The following is a 6000-nucleotide window of genomic DNA, read 5'->3' as shown; positions in this document are numbered from 1 at the left end:
TGCGCTAAATAAAAAACGCAATTACACGCCACGACAGAGGTCGCACAAGGTTCCCTTTATGTTCTGCTCGGGGCCCTTTGAAATGCAGCTTTCTTGGCCGGGTGCACAGCCAGTACTTGAATTCGAATGAAACAATGCACCAAATGTCCCATTTTTACAAATTTCCTGACTTTTTATTTTATTTATTTAGCCGTAAATTATTTATTTCCTCAAACAATGGAACGACTCTGGTATGTGCAAAAAAAGCACGATGAAATATAAAACTGTGATGGGGGGTTCGGGGGGGGTGGTGGTTAGGGGGTGAAGGGGTGAAGGTGAGGAGGGGGTGAGGGGTAAGGAGGGGTGAGGAGCGGGTAGGGGTGCTGTTGAGTTGCCACGTGCGAGCTTGGGTCCCTGCAACAGCAGAAGCAGCAGCAGAGAGTGGCAGGTGCGGTAATTCCCGACAGGCAGTGTGCTTCAGGGCCAGATGTTACAGCTGTTGTTGTGTCATCCGGACTCGCGCGAGTAACGCAGACCCTCCCGAGACCAGCCCAGGCTGTACGTGACGGCTTGTGGCCCCAATTTGAGGCGGCTGAAGGAAATCCCAGCTTGGGTTCTTCCGATTTTCAGGTGCGACCTCAGTCCAAGTGGTTTAATCGCAATGCGTTCAAGTGAACTGCAGTGGCGATGACATCATCATCAGACACATTTGTTCCGCCTGGCAAACGCTGACAACAATAGCATCTCCAGATTCCCAACGGGAACTATAGTTTTTAGTTTTCAAGCCCAACACGATGCGCTTTGCCACGCTTTGCCACTCTTTGCCACGCTTTGCCTCTTCGATCCAATGAATACCTATCAATGAAGTCACCTGCACGTTGTCGGTTGCAATTGGAAAATTCGAGGCGGGGTTTCTGTTGCGCCTTTTCTTGCCCGCGGCCCCCCCCCCCTCCAACCCCCCCTCGGGAAACCGGAGCACCCCCCACCCCCCCCCCCCGAGCCACCGCGCTGCTTCTCAAGCCAAAACTGCACCTCCCAAAAAGCCCACTCCCCTCTCTCGCATTGCTGCCAAATGTAATATAATAATTAAATAACCTGAACGGATGGAAATTTGGAGAGAGAGAGCAAAAAATGTGTACTGCACAAGCGGGCGAGGCCCGCAATCGGATATCGGAAGGGGCTTGCAAATGTTGCGTTGTGATTTACGCGTGGGCAGCTCGCCGAGAGATATTAAAAATAACGATTGTCGGGACCATGATTGGGAAGGCTGGGGGGGGGGGGGGATGTGGACAGGTGAGAGGTGGTGCTGGTACCCCAACACACACACCCCGTATCGAAAATGGAACGGCTGCAACATTTATACCACGCACCTTTTGCCAGGCTTCATCTATGCCTGAGCCCCTGCATTTAGATGTGTTTTCAAAATTAGGGTAATTATCTTTATTTTAAATTGCGTCTAAATCAACCGTGCATCTGAGCATTGTCAAATGCGCTGGCCACGTGACACCGGGCCACGTGACACCGACTGCTGAAGTGTTTCCCAGCTCGTGTCGTGGTCGCTGCCACAAGATAAGTAAATTCCTTGTCTGTGCGAACTTTCATGTCGAATAAGCCCCCTTTCTGATTCTGATAATTCTATTGGGTTGCCCCGCACAATGTTTCCCCTAATTGGCAATTTTAGACAAACGACCACTTAATCTCGATTTAAAGCTTTAGTGACTGCAGGGATTCATGTTTTTGGTTCTTTCGGTAAAGTCACGTAGAAGGGAAATAATAAAATAATAAAAATAAAACAATTACATTCTCACGACGTTTCGATTGCTGTGGTTTTCACACCTGCTGATGATTGCTTGTGTTGCAATCGAAACGGCGTGAGAATTGTATTGTTTTATTTGTATTTATTATTTTATTATTTCCCTTCTACGTGACTTTACCGAAAGAACCAAGAATATGAACGACCACTGGTGGCTTAAATGCGCTTGGCAAAGTCGATGAAAGCCGCGTAAACTACTCGGGTGGACTTTTGGGGTAAAATGTCTCCAGGTCACTTCCAGTTTTTAAATTACTAGTTAATACTTCGTTCTGATTCTAAATATTGACGCGTAAGTGCTAATTCTCACAGAATGTATACTCTAAGAGGGGGGAGTTGAGCTCCGTTGTTACTCTGCGTTATGTGCCCCAGAGGCTGAAGTTCAATATATAGCCACCGCTAACATCGGTGACTTAAGATTAAAAGATGCCCATGACTGACATGCCAAGAGGGATGGCCAACGTGCAGCAGCGGATTTGACAAAGGGCCGTACATATTAAAATTGAATAACAAGGTAATTTATTAACACAGGAAAAACCTCGATTGATTATGAAGGCGCTTTCTGAAGGGTCCTATATATTGCGATACGTTGGCAGTTCCACATTAATCAGTGTTTGGCATCCTCAAGGAAAACTTAATGCCCGGAGAAAACTCGCACGAGCAAGGGGAGAAACTCAAAGCAGCCCAATCCTATACCACCTGGTACTCGGGGTCCGAGATCTGATGCGCTCGCCGAATTCAGTGTTTATTTGGTTGTAGGCGAGAGGCAGGGTGAGAGGTAAATTGTTTAATCCCAGGTCTCCCTTGCCAATGAAACGGCCTATTCTGAATGGGCTGTTGTAGTTAGAATATTTGACAGCCCTTTGGAATCCTAATCTGGTTATAATAAAGGCAATCTGCCTTTCTACCGCGTGAAGTACTCCATGATGGAGAGAAATGTTATTGTGCTGTGCTCTTTACTTCGCACTGTGACAATAGGGGGCACTGGCGTTGTTTTAGTGTCTTGTAGTCGGTGAACTAAATTCGCGTTCTCGCGTCGAGCAGTCGCAGATGTCGCTCTTGGTCTGGTTGGGTGTTTATTGAACAGCCCCGACACACGCGTCGAAAGTTGCCTGGCAAAAGGCCCCGATCCTCCGTTATGCTTTCTCATTAACCCCCTTTCTCCGTTTCCCCTTCAAGTCTCGCGGACAATTCCGCCCTACCCACCACCACCACCACCAAACCTCCTGCTCCCGCCACTCAAATGAGTTGGTAGGTGGTCCCGTGGACCTCATCTTCATACCCGACGTGCAATGCGGGTGGCGATGTTGTTTGCGAGTTCTGCACAGACTCGACTTGGTGTGCCCGATTATTGTTTATCAGGCGGAGACTCGGTAATTTCGGGTTGTTGACCGCCCTTTAGTGTGCTTTCATCCCGGGATGAGCAGTGAATTATAAAACAACACAAATTCGGGGAGCGTTTTGGAGTGACATTATGCAAATATCCCTGCCGTAAAAACTATTCCATCAAGAGTTAAAAGTGAAAAAATAAAATGTTATGGTCCTACAACCTTCAAACTTTTGTTCTGATTCCAATGAAACCATATAAATAATATTAATACATTTTTATCATTGTGATAACAACAATAATAATATGATAATTTACAGACCATTGTCAATCCGTTTGCTGATAGTGTAAAAGTCTAAAATGTTATTTATATGTTAAATGGACAATTGTTTTTTAATCTATAATTATATTCAGTCCGCCAGAACTTCATTACCTAAGTTAAAGCCAATTGAGCTGTATCCACGTAGAGATCTTATTGGTGTTATTACCTTGTTTGTAATAATTACCTTAAAGACTTGCAAGCTTCCACATAACTCTGGCTACATTTAACCTTTTTTAATATTTCACCAAATTAAATAAGTAAACATTTATCCCACAAGAGCAATTTCTTAAGGACGTGTAGACGTCTCCACAAGAATTATTAATTCTTGTGTGAAAATTACTTGCTGGGATTTTTCTTCTTCTTCAAAAAAACACGTTGGGTGTGTAATATAAATCACGACGAGTATTCCAGCATGTTTGTACTACGACCACTGTACGTATTATTGTTGCTCGGATGCCAAGAAATGGTCGAATAACATGTCACATTGTTGTGGTGAGATTTCACACATCGCAGCGTATACGGTAATTTATGTGCTTCACTCTTTGGGTTTAAGAATTGGTTTGCCCAAAAGTTCCGATTTAAAGCTTTCGTAACTGCAGGGATTCATATTCTTGGTTCTTTCGGTAAAGTCACGGAGAAGGGAAATAATAAAATAATAAAAATAAAACATAATACAATTATCACGACGTTTCGGCCACAACACAAGCAGCCGTCCTCGGGTGAAGAAACAGAGCTGTTGGAAAGACAGTGTCCCAATGTGGGACGCTGTCTTATTATATTATGTTATATTTGTATTATTTTATTACTTCCCTTCTACGTGACCTTACCGAAAGAACCAAAAATATTTGCCCAAAAGTATTTTATTGTTATTACGTTCGTTTCTCTATGCAGCCAAAGAAGGATAATTATTGCAGAATATGCACAACAGCTGTGGACTTGTTATTGTTGTTGTTGTCAGGCATCATGTTTGTGATTTCACAAAGTTATTTGGGAGTGAAGTGAGAGGGGAGTTGCACAAATGACCAACTACGTCTATTGGGGCGCGACGTACGATACGTTTTATTTCCTTGGAGTTGTAGTTTGTGAATTATATATGCTGGGATCGTTTTGACTTTTATTTGTATATCCGTGGCTGTGCGTTACACTTAATGCCGCTCGCTCTGCACAGCCTCTCGAGGTTATTTTCATCTTTAGACCCCTTTTTAAAATCATGTCATTATGCAAAACCGTAAGAGATAATCCCTCGGCTTCACGTTAGCGCCCGGAGTCCGACCGCATTCTTTCTTCGCCCAAAGGGGATTGACTCCGATCCACTCGCGGGATTTTCTGTTGACCCCAGCCGCACATCGACGCTGACATGTCCAGCGCGGCAAAAGCAGCCGCACCATGTGCCAGTCCACCTCCACAGGCCGACATCTGGCTGAGCCAAGCCAGCCCCTTGTGCCCTTGGGGTTTTGTGTTCGCTCACGGGGCACAGATGTTTGGCAGATAACGTGACACGGTTTGTTTTCTGATGCTCCGTAATATTTGCCTAACGAATGGTCCATCTAAGCATTCGGATGCGAGCAAATTTTGGGGCGTATTCGTGGAGAGGGGTTTGAAGCTGGTTAGCATTGTTTTTTAAACCCTGTATGGTGAGATTGTATCTATCGTCTGTGCACCTGATTAGCTGCTGACTTGATAGCACCGATATGCATGCAATTTTAAAAGGGATATTGAAAAATGTGTGCAGATTTTAAACGCATGTTTTAGAGAAGCAAGGGGAAATAGTCGCTCACATTGCAGTCGTCATCGGCCAAGATCTATCTGCTGCTGAATGGAGGCCTCCCCAAAGCTGAAACGTGAAGAAAAAAAGTACGGATAGGTGTATGCTTGGAATGCCTCTATTATATTTATAATGAATATAATCAGATCCGTTTCAATCTCCTGCTCCGATAATAACCTCCCAATCGCATGGGGTAGTTTGAGCACACTTCACCATGCTGGTCAATGTCTGTTGGTGAAGGACCGATACAGAGATATCACTCGCCACGGACAAAGCATGTCACCAATAGCTTTACTTTATCTGCCTTTAAAAAAATGACAAAAGATTCTAGTTCTTAATCACCCCACCGCTAGGGGAAGGCCCCTCCCTAAGCTGTGCTCAAATCGTGGAGGTTGCTGGACCATCCTTCACGCTATTGGTAAGTGTGGGTTGGTAAAGGGGGGGGGGGGGGTGCCTTGCACCAGGTAGAGATATCACGCACTACTCATTATGCCCTGATCTGGAATCAAATTCTCGTTGCTAGGATCACAGGGACGGGCGCGAACCACTGCACCATGGTCTGTCGCAAGAAAGCTTTCTTAATAGAGTTATTGGAGATGATGCCCGATTTTAAGTGTGCACCAAACCACGACTGTGAGTGTGAGGATGCGGTGATCACATTATGGGAATGATAGAACACGCAAAGACAAAGATCCCTCGTATGGCCTTAACAGACTGTTGGGGCAAGTGCTGTAAGTGAGCACCTAATGAAGGCCGGCATGGCACATGAAGGGGTGGGTGGCCAACACCACGCCTGG

This window comes from Lethenteron reissneri, chromosome 32 (assembly GCF_015708825.2).
Source record: "Lethenteron reissneri isolate LAM-NWPU_2019-01 chromosome 32, ASM1570882v1, whole genome shotgun sequence".
In the NCBI taxonomy this organism is placed as follows: Eukaryota; Metazoa; Chordata; class Hyperoartia; order Petromyzontiformes; family Petromyzontidae; genus Lethenteron; species Lethenteron reissneri.
The sequence above is the reverse complement of the archived record's forward strand: the minus strand, read 5'-3'. Positions refer to the sequence as shown.